Below are 18,654 nucleotides of genomic sequence, written 5' to 3' on the forward strand. Positions count from 1 at the left end.
ATTTGGAGAAAGGATGCTGCCAGAAGCTCTGACTTCTGTCTAGGAGAGTAATACCAGGAAGAGTTTTTTGTGAGACTCTCATGATGTGATAATACTTTTGGTCCTAGGCAAGTCAGAGATCACAGAGAAACTGATGGAAAGTCCAGTAAAAACATTAGGTTAAGGTTCTGATTATTTATATTTTATCTCAGTTGGTTCACTCCATCTTTTTATTCACCCAGCCAGGTCCTTCAGACAAGATTTTTACTGCACAAAGTGCCTGGGGCACGTAAAGAAATAAGGGTGGGTGGGTGTCTGTAATTTCTTAGTTAAAATTTTGTCTGTTTCACTACCTTGTGCAGTAGCTTCCGACTAACTAATTCATTTTTCAGTGCCTTACATGGTTCATCTGTAAAAAAGAGCGACAGCATTATCCACACAGAAGTAATGATCAAAGGAATAAAACTGGGTGTCTAAATATGTAGAATATTATAAGTTCAAAAGAGCAAATATAAATGGGAAAAATATGTGAGGGTTTAGGTTATTTGTAAGTTGGAAGCTGTCAGGGATACCCAGATGGGTATGTATTTGTATATTTTAAGATTATGCAAAATTATTGGTTTTGACGATTATGTTTGAAGTCTATTTAAGTTTTGGGTTGACTGCAGTGCAGAACACGAAGTGATACAGTTTGTTCTGTGCATGGAGGTGTAATTCCAAAGACCTAATCTATGGCTAACTCTTTTGAGTTGTTTTACAAAGGCAAAAATGAAATCCAAAATAGCTGAAGAGATCATCCTTGGCCAGTGTTATGTTAATTTCAATAAGGAATTCAGAGAACTATCCCTCACCCCTTAGGAAAGGCCTCTGTAGTCCTTTTAGGCATGAATCTTCTTTTATGTCAAATGTAATTTAGGAGGGCTTGTGCCATTGGGCCAGAGTTTTGCATGAAAGCAGCCAAGTTTTGTTTCCACATTGATCTCCAGTGTTGTTGTGTGTGGCTTTGTTTCCTTGTGTAATGTTTCCCACAGTGTCAGAATTGAATTTAAAAACATGTATTTTACCATGAAGATATATATAAATATTAAAGGCAGGCACAGATAAAATAATAAACTTAACTTTGACTTATGCTTTGTTTTAGAATAAATTCCTCTAATATGTGCAGATTCAGGAGGTGCTGAAAAACAGGAGGTACCTTGGTACTGAAAACCAGGAGGGTTCCCACCAGTCATTTGGCCACACGGCATGGTGTATATTATTAAAACTCTTACCACAACATGCTGTTGGGAAAGGACTCCTCCTCTCTCTAACACAGATTGTGAGTATTGTAGAAAAACAAAAGTTTGTAATTCCTGGCATGATTTCTGTTGCAGAGAAGTGGTGAGCTGATTGACAGATGGGTGTGCAGTCACCACCTTGAACTAGCAGGTGTGGCCCACTTTGAGAAAACAGGAAACACATGCGATTTGTGCATGTATTTGTTCATCCTGGATTGCTGTTGTGATTAGTCTGGTCCTCCGTCAAGCAAATCTCAGCCTGACACAGACCAGCTATTTTAAAACTTATCCTTGATTTGCATTGAATATGTCCCAACAAATAAAACACATTGGTACTCACCAAAACCCCTTTAGAGGGGCCATATGTGGAGAATAATTTTGGATGCTCTTTGTGGGCTGTCTCAGCAATTGGGGCCTTCACCTTCAATTATGTGCTTAAGATAAGGTCAGATTGTTTTGTGACATATCCTTTGGGAGAAAGCACTGCAGCAGTACACTGAGAATTCACTGTGTGATAAAAAGTTCTAATCATATTTCACTTTATTTTTAAAAAGTAAGTGTGTTTCCGTATTAAAGCATGTGGCAGGAATGCAGGATTATCTGATGTAATTTCTAGCCTCTGCTACCTGTTTCCATTGTAAGTTTTAAGAAGTCATTGGGACCACTTATTATAGTGATCACTAATTTGCCTGAAAACATTGCTATTGTTGTAGGTCAAATAACTTCCCATCCACCTTCACACAAACTGTTTAACAATGACTTTCGTCTGATGTTAAAACCCAAAAGAAGCGAACAACCCTCACAGGCACTTACTGTGTTTACAGATGGATCAGGCAAATCACATAAATCTGTTCTTCTGTGGTGGGATGATCAACGGAGACGATGGAACTCGGACATAGAGACAGTCTTTGGTTCACCTCAAATAGTAGAACTGAATGCAGTTGTTCGCATTTTCTGAAAATGGAATGTACCACTCAACCTTGTTACTGATTCTGCTAATGTTGCAGGTATTGTTACACAAGCCGAAGTTTCTGTGCTGCGGAATGTTTCACATTCACAACTTTTTACCCTGTTACAGGAACTTATTTTCCTTTTGGACTCTCGATCTGCGCCTTATTTTGTTATGCATATTAGGTCTCACACCTCACTACCTGGTTTTCTTGCAGAAGGCAATTGACGAGCTGATCTATTGACGTTATCAGTTCAAGTATTGCCAGACCGCATTGCACAAGCTAAACTAAGCCACTCTTTTTTTCCATCAAAATGCTGGAGCTCTTAAACGACAGTTTGACCTTACTTCTCAACAAGCGTCAAATATTATTGCTGTCCTGATTGTCAAAAACATTCTTTCCCATCAATTGCTGCAGGAGTTAACCCTAGAGGATTACAAAGCCTACAATTATGGCAAACAGATGTTACACATTATTCTGAATTTGGTAACCTTAAATATATCCACTCTTCTATTGATACATTTTCAGGTGCCTTGTTTGCCTCTTGTCATACAGGAGAAAAGGCACGAGATGTTCGTAGACATTTAATGCGTGCTTTTGCTACTTTGGGTATTCCCTCAAAGATAAAGACAGATAATGGTCCAGCTTATGTTTCAACAACTATAAAAACCTTCTTTGCCCTATGGGGTATAACTCATATTACTGGCATTCCTCATTCCCCCACCGGTCAATCTCTCATTGAACGGTCTCATCAGTCTCTAAAACGTCTATTACAACAACAAAAAGGGGGAATGGGAATGGCTATTCTGGAGGAATGGTTACAGAAAGCATTGTATGTTTTTAATTTTTTAAATTGTTCTTTAATAGATAACAACCCACCGATAGTTCGATATTTTACTGCAAATACCTCCTTCGAGGCATGGGTTAAAGCCCCAGTATTAGTTCGAGATCCAGAAACAGGTAAAATTATGGGACCATATCCTCTTGTTACATGGGGAAAAGGTTATGCTTGTGTCTCCACAGAAAAAGGACCCAGATGGATCCCAGCAAAGAATGTAAGACCTTTCCGTGAACCTTTACCGCAGACAACTGATACCGACACCGACCCTACAGAATTAAATAAAAACTGCGTGAGGAGTTTTGTTTTGCATTAATGTCAGATACCCAAAATCAGGACATAGAATCTAGATTTCGCTTTTTACAGTGCTTAGAACGAACACTATCACCCTGGATCAAACCACTTAACAAAGGTAATACGTTTGGACCAGACCAGATCCCCAACGCACTGACGGCACCGCTAGCAGATATTATCTTCCCTTACATTGACTTTCAACGATACTGTCACGAACCAGATTGGACAGCGTCTTGATTTCTACAGTTATGTTGCTATGAACATGGACCATTCTGTCGACCGTGGATCAAGATTCATTGTGAACTCTGTGATCAGGATCACTGGCGAGTTGTAAGACTAAGGGACAGATGGGGTCATTGGATGTGTTCTGGGTGTAACAATCAAATATTATTAAGGTTTAATCAGATACGGTGGGCTGAACGTTTTATGGGAAAACCTCTTTTGGAAATAGAGGGAGTTATAGGATTAGGTTTTGAGATTTTGCCAAACTTAGTTTTTGCAAATTTTTTATCATTGATTGAAAGCCTAGAAGTACGGGCTATTGCATGGTTGTTGTTTCAATATATTATATTAGCAAGCAGAATTTATATTATTAACAAGAACATTATTGTAGGATTAGAGTGTGGACAATCAATTGCAGTGCCTCGGTCGTGGACAGTACGACCAGAAGAATGGCTGGTTGTAAAATGACGATGGCAAAAGAAAAGGAGAAACAAGTGTTGTCATTAATATGGATAATGATGTTCACATCTGGACCTTGGCCTATTGAAGGTAGCTCTTATCCCCCTTTTCTACCAAAGGTAAATGTTTGGGTCACGTTGGCGAACTTGACTGGACAGGATACTCTGTGTCTTGCTATGGCCACTCCGGATCAGCCTATTTCCACATGTCTTGTGGGCTTACCATTAGATGAATGGCCTATACCTAGAAACCTTCAAAGTCTTTTTCCACCCAAAAACGTATCAAAAAATGTGACAGACAATTGGGATGTATGGACACCCCATCTCCCACTGGCCACTTTGGAACCACAAGAAATTGAACTCCTTGGTTCTGTAAAAATGGATTTTTGCATAAAATTTAACTACACGGGAAAGAATCAATCTAGGGCATGGGACGTTTCCCCTATTCATCCTGGTTTTAGAAATACAAGTATCTGGTGTAATTACACTGCTAACAACTTGTCTAAATCTAGCAATGCTCTGCTCTCACTACCTGCTGGAGTATTTTTGATTTGTGGGGATCGAGCATGGCCTTCTCATATAAAAGGAGGTCCGTGTAGTTTAGGGTGACTTTCCGTCCTGACTCCTAACACATCTATGATTTTACAACATCGCTACTCTCGAAGGAAAAAGCGTGGCATTCATGCATTTGCCCCTGATTGTGATGATAACATGCAATTTTGGTCCTTTGGACAACGCTTTACTGCATCTCTTTTGTTGCCTGGGGCTGCTGCAGGAAATGCTCTGGCAACATTAGATAAGCTTGGCTGTTGGCTTGCCAAACAAACTAATGCCACAAGCAGTGCCCTGTCTGGTCTTTTATTACATGTTGATAGTGTTCGCCACGTGACATTACAAAATAGAGCTGCAATAGATTTTTAGCTTCTGGCACAAGGTCATGGTTGTGAAGAGTTTGAAGGGATGTGTTGCATGAACCTTTCAGATCATTCGGAATCAATTCATGCTAGCATCCAAAGATTGAAGGATGGAGTTTCTCATCTTCAACAAAGTGATACTTGGGATTGGTTAGATAAACTGTTTAGTGGTTGGGGTATTTCAGGATGGTTAAGAAGTTTAGTGAAGATGATTATATATGCTTTAGTTGCTTTTTTGTTTGTTCTATTACTTATGCCTTGTCTTTTACAATGCTTACGAAAAATAACAACTCGTTCAATTTCAAGGGTTCTTTTTGTGCAACAGGAAGGGGGAGATGTAGGACAAGGCCTCAAGGACAAGAGTCCAAGTACTGATAGCCTGATGAATAGAGACATGTTAGAACTTGTAGGACACAAGCCCTGGGAACAAAGGAGCAAGCTAACTGCAGACTCTTGAGCCGTTGCAGTTGAGAGGGCAACCAGATGGACAAAGAGGAACAAGTAGCCAGATAAGGGAATGGATAGTGCCGATAAGGAACTTTATTAATTAAGAAAGTCATGTAGGAAGAAACCCCCTAATCTTAGAATAGGAATTGTCGCTATGACAAGGTAAACTAATCAGTTCCTATTGTTTTAATGGTGTGCCTTAAATGACAACCAATCAGTGTTTTTTACCCTTAAGATTTAACCAATCAGTGTGTAATATGTAGAAGATAGAAACGTATATAATTGTAAGAAAATCACTAATAAACAGACAACTTGCTTGCATCAAGCTGTGTCCCGTCACTTCATTCGCCGCAGCATAGTAGATAAATTAGCTATTCAACACTCTTGGGGAAGGATAAGCCTTGAATAAAGGCATCATAAAAGGGTTTGTTGCCACAAGGCTTGTAAAGAACAGATGATTTTATAGTACCACAGAAAATGTGTACATTGGTTATACATTTTTGTTGCTTGCTTTGTTTTTGTTAGCCAGCTGAATATTTCCAGATTGACTATTGTGTGCACAGTATTCAGCTAATGTATTAGTATAAAAGCATAATAATTTTGTAAGTCACACAATTTATTCCTCCATTTTGCCAATTGCAGTTGTCCAGCAAATGTGGGATTGCAAATTCTAGCAGCTTTTCCATTTGGCAGATGTCGTGGTTTAACCCTGGCCGGCAACCAAGTACCATTGAGCCACTTCCTCACTCCCTCTCACCCAGAGGGATGGGGAGGAGGATCCTTAAGGAATGTAAAACTCAGGGATTGAGATAAGAATAATTTAATAGGCAAAGCAAAAGCTGCATATGCAAGCAAAGCAAAACAAGGAATTCATTCATCACTCCCCATGGGCAGGCAGGTGTTTGGCCATCCCCAGGAAAGCAAGGCTCCATCATGCGTAACGGTTACTTGGGAAGATAAATGCCATAATGCCAGATGTCACCCTCTTCCTTCTTCTTCCCCCAGTTTATATACTCAGCATGAAGTCATATGGTATGGAATACCTCTTTGGGTAGCTTGGGTCAGCTGTCCTGGCTGTGTCCCCTCCCAGTTTCTTGTGCCCCTCCATCCCTCTGGCTGTCAGGGCCCAAGAAACAAAAAAATCCTTGACTTAGTATAAACATCACCCAGCAACAACTAAAAACCTCAGTGTCCTATCAACATTTTTGTCACATCATAGCCAAAACACAGCACTGTACCAGCTACTAAGAAGAAAGTTAACTCCATCCCAGCTGAAACTGGGACAACAGAATATACCCCAAGCAACCGAGCTTGGAAAAATTCAGCAATTTCCCACTGTCTTCTACCTCCAATGTAGTGTCGCAGCCTACTTCTGCCAGCTCTACACTGTGATATCCCGCCCAGGTGCTACAGCAGTCATGGGACTACACTGGAACACTGAGGGGCAGACATGTTAATTTCTTTCATAGTTACAGCATTTGATATTCACAGAGAGTGAAGGCAGACTGATAGTAAATCTGTCATTATGTGTGAATGAACTTTGAAAGCATCTGTGATTTGATTTGGACCTACATTCAACACTCATTCCAATTACCAGCATCTTTTAAGCTTCTCCTTCCTTAAAGCTTCCCCTGTGATACCTGCTCTGAAGGTTGTGACCATGATATGGTAATATAGCTGCATGGGATCCACAGCTTCAAATGGCCACATAACCTCTGTGCTTTGTAGAAGCACAAACATCAATCTCTGCAGTACACAAGAGGTCAGCATTGGGCTCCTGGGGGACTGGGAGAGTCGGGTTAGAGGCTGACTTGGGGCAGCCACTGAAGGAAGCAGGTGTCTTGTATATCTGACTTGGAAAAAGAACCCCATGAAAGATATTTCGGGTCTAATTCTCAACACTTTCTTCACCTGTGTGATGTACGGAATTAAAATCTATAACTCGAAAGTTATAAAGTAGGTATGTTTATTGCGCACAGATGCACGGGGGATCGCTCCTCCACAAGCGTGCATGCCCAAAGTGATGAACCATCTCACATTTATACAATAAAACAAATGAATATTCAATTAACGCCTATACATATTCCTTACCTAAACCCGCTTACTCTCGCTTCGTATGTTAATTAGCTTATCAGTCCTTTGCCTGGAATGTGGTGGTCTTGCAGGTTTGTAGGTGATTCATGTCCTTGTGACCATCCGATCTTCTCCAGCAAGAAGACTTAGCACTCCCTTCCTCTAGATAACATTGAAATGTCTCTCATCCTTTTCTCATTCTTTTTTAAATAGCCCCTTTGTTAGAGGAGGAGGGGCAGGCATCTCCTCAAAACTGTAGGGGTCTCCTCAAAGCTGTGTGCCTATGTGACCAGACATTGCACCCATGACTAGTCACCATACCCACATTCCTGGGCAGATATATACAATCACAATCGATGTCCATTGTCCCCATTTCACACTATTTCTCCATATCATGTGTCTTTACCAGCACTGTTGGGCCCCAGGCACTGGGAACAAAAATTCAGGTTGATGCAAACACAGACCCACTGTCAGTGAAGGAAGAATTGGTATGTGAACTATTACAGGAGCTTGACCCCTACAAATCAATGGGCCCTGACAATATCCACCCAAGGGTGTTAAGAGAGCTGTCTGATGTCGTTGTGAGGCCGCGCTCCATTTTCTTTGAGAAGTTGTGGAGATCGGGGGATGACCCAGAAGACTGGAAGAAGGCTAATGTCACCCCCATCTACAAGATGGGCTTAGAGGATCCAGGAAATTATAGGCCCATCAGTTTTACTTCAGTCTCTGGGAAAGTTATGGAACGAATCCTCCTGGGGGCTATCACAAGTCAAATGAAGCATGTGATAGGGAAAAGCCAGCATGGATTGACCAAGGGCAAATTGTGCTTGACAAACCTGATTGCCTTCTACAACAAAGTAATCTGCTTGGTTGATGTGGGATGAGTGGTGGACATTGTCTGCCTGGATTTCTCCAAGGCTTTCAATACTGTTTCCCACAGCCTCCTCCTAGAGAAAATGATGCGTTATGGTCTAGACAAGTGGTCTGTGTGGCGGGTGGGGAACTGGCTGACAGGCCGCACCCGGAGGGTGGTGGTAAATAGCTCCTTTTCAAACTGGCAACCTGTCACAAGTGGGGTCCCTGAGGGATCGATATTGGGCCCAATGCTGTTTAACATCTTCATAAATGATCTGGATGATGGGATCAAGTGTACCCTGATGAAGTCTGCCAATGATACCAAACTGAGTGGGGAAGTAGACACTTCAGAAGGGAGAGCCACCCTGAAGGAGGACCTGGATAGACTGGAAGAGTGGGCCCTCTCCTCTGTTCATGTTTATGGAATTTGTCTTCTGAAACAACCATTATGCATGCTGAGGCCCTGCTTTCCAGGTGTACTGGGTCTCACTGGAATGGATTTTCTTCATAGCAGCCTGTATAACTGTGTGTGATTCTGTGTTTTGGATTTGTGACTAAACCAGGGTTGATAACACACCAATGTTTTGGTTATTGCTGAACAGTGCTTGCACAGCATCAAGGCCGCCTGTTTCTCACTCTACCCCCTCCCAGTGAGTAGGGTAGGGTGTGGGCAATAAGTTGGGAGGGGACACAGCTGGGATAGCTGACCCAAATTGACCAAAGAGATATTTCATGCCATATAATGTCACATTCAGCAATAAAATGGGGTGGATGGGGGGGCGGGAGAGTCTTTCCAAAGTGGTTATTACTCATAGACTGTCTGGGCATTGGTCTGCTGGTGAGATGTGGTGAGTGATTTCCTTTGCATCATTTGGGGTTTTTTTGGGTGGCTTTTCTTCACTTATTAAACTGCCTTTATCTTGACTTCTTGCTTTTGCTCTTCTGATTCTCTCCCCCATCCCACTGTGGGGGTGAGTGAGAAAGCAGCTCTTTGGTGCTTAGTTGTTTGTTGGAGTTAATCCAACACATCAGGACATGCCTGGACACCTGCCTCCCAACTGCTGCCCCAAAATGAGGTTTCTTTACCTGGTATGCAAAAGCCAATCAACACACGGAGTCGAGATATTTATTTCATGTCTGCGCAGAGATGGGTGCTAGGTGATAAATCCACAAAGCTAGCACACCTTATCCTGGTTTTAGGAGGTTTATACACAGTTCAACAAACAAGGAATTTAGTAATCATGCAACATGATTGGCTAAAACTCTTACATAATATTATATACAATGCACATGCTTCAGAGGTGGGAGGGGCTACCTTTTCAAAGTTTCTGATTCAAGAGGAGTTACTTACACTATTATAATTATATTTTAATGAGGATCGTTTACTTTCAGGTAGTTTGTCTCAGCAATTAGTGGATCTGCAAATGTTTTCCTTACCCTCCTTCCACAATATTGACTCTTCAGGGTCACTGTGTCTGTGTTCTGTCTGTATTCTGTTAGCCTTGTCAGTTTCCTGGATTATTTCACATTCCTCCTTCGGCCATTTGTCATCACAATGGGAAGCAGTGAATTAATTTCTCTTTTTGCTTTGCTTGTGCACACAGCTTTTTCTTTCCCTATTAAACTCTCATTATCTCAATCAGCAAGTCTTCTCACCTTCCTTCTATTTTATCTCCATGCCGTGGGAGAGGGGAGTGAGAGGCTGGGTGGGTGTTTGGCTGTTGGAAAACAGGTAAATGTTGCAAGGCCCCAAAATACATTTTGGGTTGCGATTACAATGCAAATACAGACATCCAGTCCTGGTAGAAATAGCCTTTCTGGCCTGTTTGACAGCATGTTTCAGAGAAACAGTTTTTAAGGGGACATTGGAAACAAAAAGTGGGCAGTTGAGCTCGTGAGGACTGAAAAATGAGTCAGTCGTTCAGTAGCATGCTGCACTCTCCTGTTCCCAAGGACAAAGTTCTTTGTGTGTTTCAGCTCCTACAATGACAGTGATGCTGTTTAAGGTTTCTTGCTACACTGTAAATCATATTATATTAAAGAAGTGCCTTTGGGTAGGAATACACAACTGAAGAAAATGCATTTGATTAGAAAGAACTCCTACTATTCATTGCAAAACAGTGCATGATTGCAGGCAGTATAGCTACAGTCAGTGCTACTCTTAGTCATTATCAGTTAGATATTATTTCTAGGGATTTTCCTTCTTTCTGAACAGTATAATGAAAGCACAAGCCTGTTTTGACTCTTTAAGCACCCCCATTTTTTAAATAGTAGTTGCATGCCATTGAACATTAAAAAATATATTCAGTCTAAGTTGCCTGATATGAAAAGTTTTGCCCAGATCTTTCTACTGTCTTCTAGTTGTATGAGTCAAGTAAATGGAGACAGAGACAACAGTAGAAAACACTCTGGTAACAGTCAGATATTCTGTACACTAATGGAGGGGGGCACAGAGTTATACACTTCATTTTCAGTATCATAGAATTCATAGAATTCATAGAATCATTTAGGTTGGAAAAGACCTTTGAGATCATCAAGTCCAACCGTTAACTCAGGATTGCCAAGTCCATCACTAAACCATGTCCCTAAGCACTGCATCTATGCATTTTTTGAACAGTTCCAGGGATGGTGATTCCACCACGTCCCTGGGAAGCCTGTTCCAATGCTTGACCACCCTTTCAGTATATTGATTATTGTGCTGGTTTTGACTGGGATAGATTTAATTTTCTTCACAGTATCTGGGCTATGTTTTGGATTTATGATGAAAACATTGTTTATAATACAGGGATGTTTTCGTTACTGCTGAGCAGTGCTTACACAAAGACAAGGCCTTTTCTGCTTCTCACCCCACCCTACCAGTGAGTAGGCTGGGGGTGCACAAGAAGTTAGGAGGGGACATAGCCAGGACAGCTGACCTGAACTGACCAAAGGTTTATTCCATACCATATAATGTCATGCTCAGTATATAAAGCTGAGGGAAGAAGAAGGAAGGGAGGGACGTTTGGAGTTATGGCATTTGTCTTCCCAAGTAACCATTATGCATGATGGAGCCCTGCTTTCCTGGGGATGGCTGAACACCTGCCTGCTGATGGGAAGTGGTGAATGAATTGCTTGTTTTGCTTTGCTTGCATGTGCGGCTTTTGCTTTACTTATGATACCAAAATTCGAAGTTTCTGAGCCCCCTTGCTTTCTAGCACTCCTGCATGAAGCGGCAGGCTAGGTGCAGCTGGGCCGGGATTCTAAGATAAAACTCAACAACAACAGAGTCGTTGTTAAGCAGGTATTCTTTATTTGCAGTGCCGGGTGCATAGGGGATCGCTCCTCCTAGCTTGCACACCTCAGCTCTGGTTCTCACTATTTTTATGCTACAACCTAATACATATGCATAATATTTCCTGGAAAACTAATACATATTTAAACTATTTCCTGAAATGTTTTAAGTTTTTTTCCGCCTCCACACATAGCAGTTCATTTCTGCTGACTTAAAAATTCTTATTGTTGTGACACACACCATCCTGTTCTTTAGTTAAAGAAAACCTACATCTTCCTTTGTAGTACTCATTTCTCATTGTCTAAAGTTATTTATGACGTATCCTTATGGTTCTACATCCCCTTATCTAAACTCCCAGACCACAAATATGTAGCAACTACGTATCTTCTCTACATTCTATAGATGTTATTAAACCCCTGCCAACTCACCAAAGTTGTTCTTTGTTCTTTTAACCCTTATATATCACTTATTAAACTGTCTTTATCTCAACCCATGAGTTTTCTCACTTTTACTCTTCTGATTCTCTCCCCTATCCCACTGTGGGAGGAGTGAGTGGGCGCCTCTGTGGTGCTTAGTTGTTGATTGGGGTTAAACAATGACAATTATCTATCAATATACTATGTTGGGGAAGACAGATGGACTGTTAAGATGTACAATTTATCGGAGCTGAAAGGGAAAACTGGAAAGTTGAAAATCAGCTTGGATAGTGACAAAAATATTTAATTGTATTATTTAACTTTTCATTAAACTCACCAGAATTTGCATCACTTCAAATGACACTAGATAATACCCTGAAATAAATATCAACTCAGATACATGCCTTAGACTGCAATCATATGCTGTCCATGGATATAGGATATGATCTGAAATGTGTTTTTCATCTCTGAATTCTGGCTATGGACTACAGTTTGCAATGAACCTGAAATAACAGAATTACAAAGGGAAAACATTGCTATGGCAACAAAATATTTCTATTTTAAGTGAGCTTTGTTTAAGAAAAGAAGTAATACTGAGATTTAAACAAAAACAGTCTTTGTAAAATAAGAAATGCAGCTAAACTAAATCATAGTTTAGCCTCATTTGTGATGATATATCTACCTGTAACTCTCTTTGTGGTATTTTCTGAACTTACAGAAACATGGACCAACATTAGCAGTTTTAGAAACTGAGACAGGAGTTAAATGACCCAATCTCAGGTGACACAGCAATTTCTTAAAAAAGCTAGATATAGAATGTGCATAATACAGGATATAAACTCAAGGTGACTCATAATTAATGTTAGACACCAATCTGAGTGGCCTAAATTAGGAGTCCTCATTTCCAGAAGATATCTCAATATTCAGTGCATAGATAAATACTGTACCCCCGCAGCATAACTAAGTCTTTGGCTGAAATGCCAGAGGGCCTATTGTAAGGGCATATTTCTCCTTTGATTTTAAGGGAGCACAATATATTTGGTTTACTAATTAGCTATCTCAATTATATGCCTAGAAGATGAATCAGGACCAAAGCTTAGTTCAGTCCACTGACTAATAAAAACTATAAAATCATATTGAAATGAGAACTAATGTTGAATATTTACCTTTCCTTTTTTTTTTACAGCCAGCTGTCTTGGCTGGGTTTGTTGTTACTTTTTAAAAGGACAGAATATTTTCCAAGAAAAATACATAGGTAAAAACATTTTTTATTTCTAAGTAATGCTGTTTATTCTGTACCATCATCTCAGAAACGTTTTGGGGAGTGACTCTGGCTGTTAAAGGCTGGCTTCCAAAACCCTAGAGAACCCTGCAGCCTTTCAAAAAATGCTGCTATCATAACACACACAAAAGAAACTTTTACACACATAAAGCATTTTTTTTTTCTGGAGGATGACCTTACAAGCATTCAATGCAGCTGCTGGCTCCTGTTTATTATACTACATCTTTAAAAAGATCAGTGATAAAATTAAAATAAAATATATATCTGAAGAAAGGAGATACTTCTTGCTAGTCCAAAAATGCAGGCCCAGAAATCCCTTCAGAGCTCTTCTTCAGTCTAGTTTATCTGAGCCTTGAATGTACTTCCTTTCCTTGGAAGTACTGACGATTAGTGCAGATTCAGATGACCTAAAAGCCCTTCACCTGAATTTACCCATGGGCTGCTCCTAGGCCCTAAGAGACTCTCAGATGATGGGAAACACCAAGCACAGATATTTAAGTGGAATTTGACCTGGATTATTCTGAGTTTTAAAAGCTTAGAAGTCAGGGCTGTACAGAAAGTTAGAAAGCCATGAAGATCCAATCTCTGTGACTTAGCAGTTGCTATGGAATGCCACCATCCTCTCTGTTCAAAAACACAAGCCGTGAAGAACCCCAGTGCTCAAAAACCAGTCCAGGATTGGAGATTTTGTGGACAAGGTCTTACCCTCAGAAACAAGTAATTAGGTTATATGGAGGAGAATACTGATTTGACGCTAGCCCTGCTTAAAGAGACAAGGGGAGGGTATACACAAAGTGCACTCAGAGCATGTAAGTAACCCCCATTTCGAATGCATCATTTTTTAGTGACCAAAGATCTAGAAAGACTAAGAGGGGAATGTATGTCAGCTTTTCAGCTATATTCAGCTAGTTCAAAGGCTTCTGCTTTGCCATTAAGGCAAGCAACAGTTTACTTTTCTATCCAGGTTAGGCTAGGATGTGTAGCAACTTGCACAATCTTTTGAACTTCAGAGCAAACCAGGTGACTCAAAGGTAGTTATTTTTGACAAAAAAGCAAGTGATAGTTTGGTTAGTCAATCAGTTCAGAATAGGCTCTGTAGTGGAATAAATGACCATTTGATTGCATGCTACTACTACAAAACAGAATTTGATTTGACTTTAGGAAAATTATGTTTTTTTCTTTAATATTTGATTATAGCCTTTCAATTGAGTGCATCCAGGAGCTAGCAGAATGCTGAAATATTATGATTTTTCTGTGTTAAATTCGGACATGTTTAATAATTATTAATAGATTAAATGACTTAAAGTCAAATGGAATGATTCAAGCTTTCAGAAAAAGGCCTAATCTTTGGCTGTTCTGCCTTTACAGAATAAAATGATTCCTGCAGTGAAAGAGATCTTAACAGACATAAGCAATGTAAACATTTTTAAAGTATATTTATTGAGTTTCTTTGGTAAAACTATTGTCACTATCTCTCTCTTGTTTTGGGATTTTTTTTGGAGCGAGTCTTTTTTGATCTACTGCAGTAATTTTGTTTACTTCACAGCTGGACACTCATAGAAGAAATAATTATATTCATGTTGTGCCTCCCGTGAGAGATTTACCTAAGTAAATAAGTTATTTTGAAGCAATCAAGATTTTGATACCAGAGCATTTAATTTAATAAACATAGATTTTTAGAGACTGAAGGGTCTAGTCATTCCCTAATCTGTACTCTTCTACACATACTAAAAACTCCTTCACCCACTAATTACTGCATGAAGCCCAGTGACTAATGGGCAGAAGTAGAGCAAACTTTAAACAGAAATCTGATCTTGATATATAAAAATCTTGGTTTCCAGGTTATCTAAAGCATCTTCTAAGCTCTTTACAGAGTTGTTTCTCAGAATACAGGCTTCTACGATGTAAGTAGTAATCTACATTTTTAGGTTTTGGGTATATGACCTTCATTTGACTGCATTTAATTGACTTGTTTGATTGCACCATTTACTATCTCTCTTTCTAATATCTTCCATTATTATTTCTCCAGTCTCTGAGCCATTATGAACTTTATCCACAGTGACTTAATTCCCCCCAACACATCTAAGAATCAACCTCCTCCAGACTCTACCCAAATGATGAAAATTCCTTACAAACGTTTACAGCTGGAGACCTGAAGTTTACCATGAAAAACTTTTCATTCATTGAATAGACACTACATTGATGCATTGCATTTGTATAGGATTTTTTTAAAAATGTCTAGTCTCACAGAAAGTATCATGTTGCCTTTATCAATCAGACTTGTAATTTTCTGAAAAGAACTACTTCCAAATGTATTTGAAGCACCTGTTTTCTATATAATTCTGTTGATGGTCTCAAGGGCCTGGAGCTAGAGGCTCTAAGATATTGAGTTGCTTTTCATATTTTCTGCCTTCATAAATGTAAGTCATCAGAAAACAGTACATTTAAAGGAAAGAGATTTCATGCAAGGGGTTTTCCTACTGGAGTCAGTGAAGTTAGACAGAGATGAGTTGGGTTCAGCATAGTAACTCAACACTAGGTTGACTAGTAATGTCCAGAAAGATTTAGATTTCTGTTGGATATATTTGTGTTGCAGAAAGATGCACCCTAGAATAAACATCTCTCACCACAGATGATTTCAAGCTGAAATACATCACACTGTATTTGTGTCATTGTCACTGATGGTCATTTCTAATGTATTTTTGATAGAAAAGTCATCTTCTGAAGAAAAGCTCTGTTTGAGAGCAGCATTCTTGAGCTGAAAGGAATGGATTATAAGGTCAATAGTACAAAGAGAAACAGTTAAGGCAATCAATGAATTTATGAATAATAAAGATGGACAGTAAGAAAGATTATAATGATAAAATCCTTAAAATTAAAGGTGAATTTTTCATAATTAACCCATTACTTAAGAATATAAAATGCAATGTCTGACTCCCATGAAGACTCTCCTATTATCATATTGCCTTAGAAGTGAAAAATTAAAATACTTACATATATTTTTCTTCAGATAATTATAGCAGAGACACAAGACTATGAGTGGAGAAAGAACTCTCGTCTATTGTCTCTGACTCAGAATTCATGTCCTGTCTTCCAAGCTTATAGGTGAAGATTCCAATGTATCTGCTTTGGCACTGTTGTATAGAAATAGAAAAGATGAAACCTCTCAGCCTCTGGGAGTGTGAGGCAACAGACAGTATATCCATCTCTGTCCGGAATCCAGATTCCTCTTTGTGCCCATCTTATTCTGCACAAGGAAATGCCAACTTGTTGAATGCTAGGATTGCAACACCAAAAGCACAAGCAGCAGGACTTCTGCAAACCAATGGAGACCCTTGCATTGGATCTGTGCATTGGGCACAGGAAGCTAACAATGGTTTATGAATGGACAACAGACACTGTAGGAAGATGCTCAATCTGAATAGATTCCTAAAAACTCCTTCCATTGCAAACTCGCATCTATGTTTCTAGCACCATATTAGAACTTTTATGTTCTTCGTAAAACTACTGATAAATAATATGGGCAACATGCATAATAAAGTACACTGTTTTGTCTAGGACAGGAAAGATTTGTGGGAAATTCTCCTTGTGAAGTTTCAATACTCAGCTTTCTAGAAGACACACTCTGGGCTTCATCACTGCAGTCAATGGGAAAATTTCCTCTAACACTAAGGATGAGGACCTGTATGTATTACTATATAGTTCACTGTAGGCTACCTTATACAACACTCTCCATGTTGTAAGACACTTGAGACATATTGTAATGCTTAGCAAAATCCTAGGTTCCTACCAGTTCATTCATGTATACATAGATCTTAGCATTACAGTTGATTAAACAGATATGTAAATATCTATGTCTAGTAAAATAGGCATGCGGTTTTCAAAGAGTCCTTACAAGTTACATCTGATAAATTTTGTGATTCAACAAACATCTGGATTGCCCAATGATCTTATTTACCAGTTGGATATGAATACTGGAGGTTCAGCTACAGTGGTCTATTTGAAAAATGAGATTGCCGTATTTTATATCTAGTCTGCATTTTTCCATATCCAATAGCTTCCCACTAGCTCTAATTCTCAAATTGCTTATCTCAAATTCAGTAATATATCCCATTTAACCAGTGCAATAGTCATCATTTTGTCATTTCATCCTGTCCTGGAAAAGTGGTGCCTGTGATAGTTTCTTTGGACTCTGTACTTTGTCTCAAGCCTCTGCCTTCACCCTGTTTAGTGTAGAATACTAGAATTACTCTCATTTAGATGGCCATAGATGACTGGACTCTAAGATGTAACCACATTTGACCAGCAGGCCTAACCTGGCAGGGTAACCAGTTCTTCCCTGCAAGCTGTGACAAACAGCTGTTTTAAAGTAGCTATATTTCATTTTAACAGTAGGAAAAAAACAATCTAAGAGAAAATATTTTTTTAATTGTGAAAGGCCTATCTTATATAAGGAGTTCTTATAGAAAGCTCTGGTGTTGCTTGAAAACATGTTTTTCTCATCCTGTTGGCAAATCAAACTAAGATTAGAAAGTGAAATGCAACTTGCACAGAAGGCCTGATCTTGCAAAATTATATAAGTCTCTTTGGCTGCATGGGGATTCAAGCATCCAGCCCCTGCAAGCTTTGGGAAAGGGACCATCAGAAAGTTTTGGTGGAATGCACAAGGTAGTGCCATGATTAAATGAGCCGTTGAGGGCCTGCTCCTGGTATGTACCACATATATTAATTAGCGTTATTTGGTTTTGGTATGAACTTTACTATGGAAGAGCAATTTTGTTCCAGGATGTCTCTTTATGAGAAGCACGTAATGACCTGTTCTGCAAATGTGCCATTAATTAATACACTCATCCACTATCTGCATCAGATTTTCTGTTTAGTTTATTCTAAATCTTGTTTACTGTTGCTATATGACTGTGGTGAGTTGACCTTGGCTGGCTGCCAGGTGCTTGCCAAGCCACTCTATCACTCCCCCTCCTCAACAGGACAGTGGGAGAAAAATACGACAAAAAAGGCTCATGGATCGACATAAGGACAGGGAGATCACTCAGGAATTACCTTCATGGGAAAAACAGACTCAACTTGGGGAAAATAATTTAATTTATTGCCAATTAATAACAGAGTAGGAAAATGAGAAATAAGAACAAATGTAGAAAAGATCTTCCCCCCTTCTTCCCATGCTCAACTTCACTCTCAACTTCTCTATGTCCTTGCCATGAGTGGCAGATGGGAATGGGGGTTGTGGTCAGTTAATAACACTTCATCTATGTTTCTCCTTCCTCCTCACGCTCTTCCCCTGTTCCAGTGTGAGGTCCCGCCTATGGGAGATAGTCCCACATGAACTTCTCCAATGCGTGTCCTTCCAATGAACACTTCCA

Source organism: Falco cherrug (genome assembly GCF_023634085.1).
Source record: "Falco cherrug isolate bFalChe1 chromosome W unlocalized genomic scaffold, bFalChe1.pri SUPER_W_unloc_1, whole genome shotgun sequence".
Lineage (NCBI taxonomy): Eukaryota > Metazoa > Chordata > Aves > Falconiformes > Falconidae > Falco > Falco cherrug.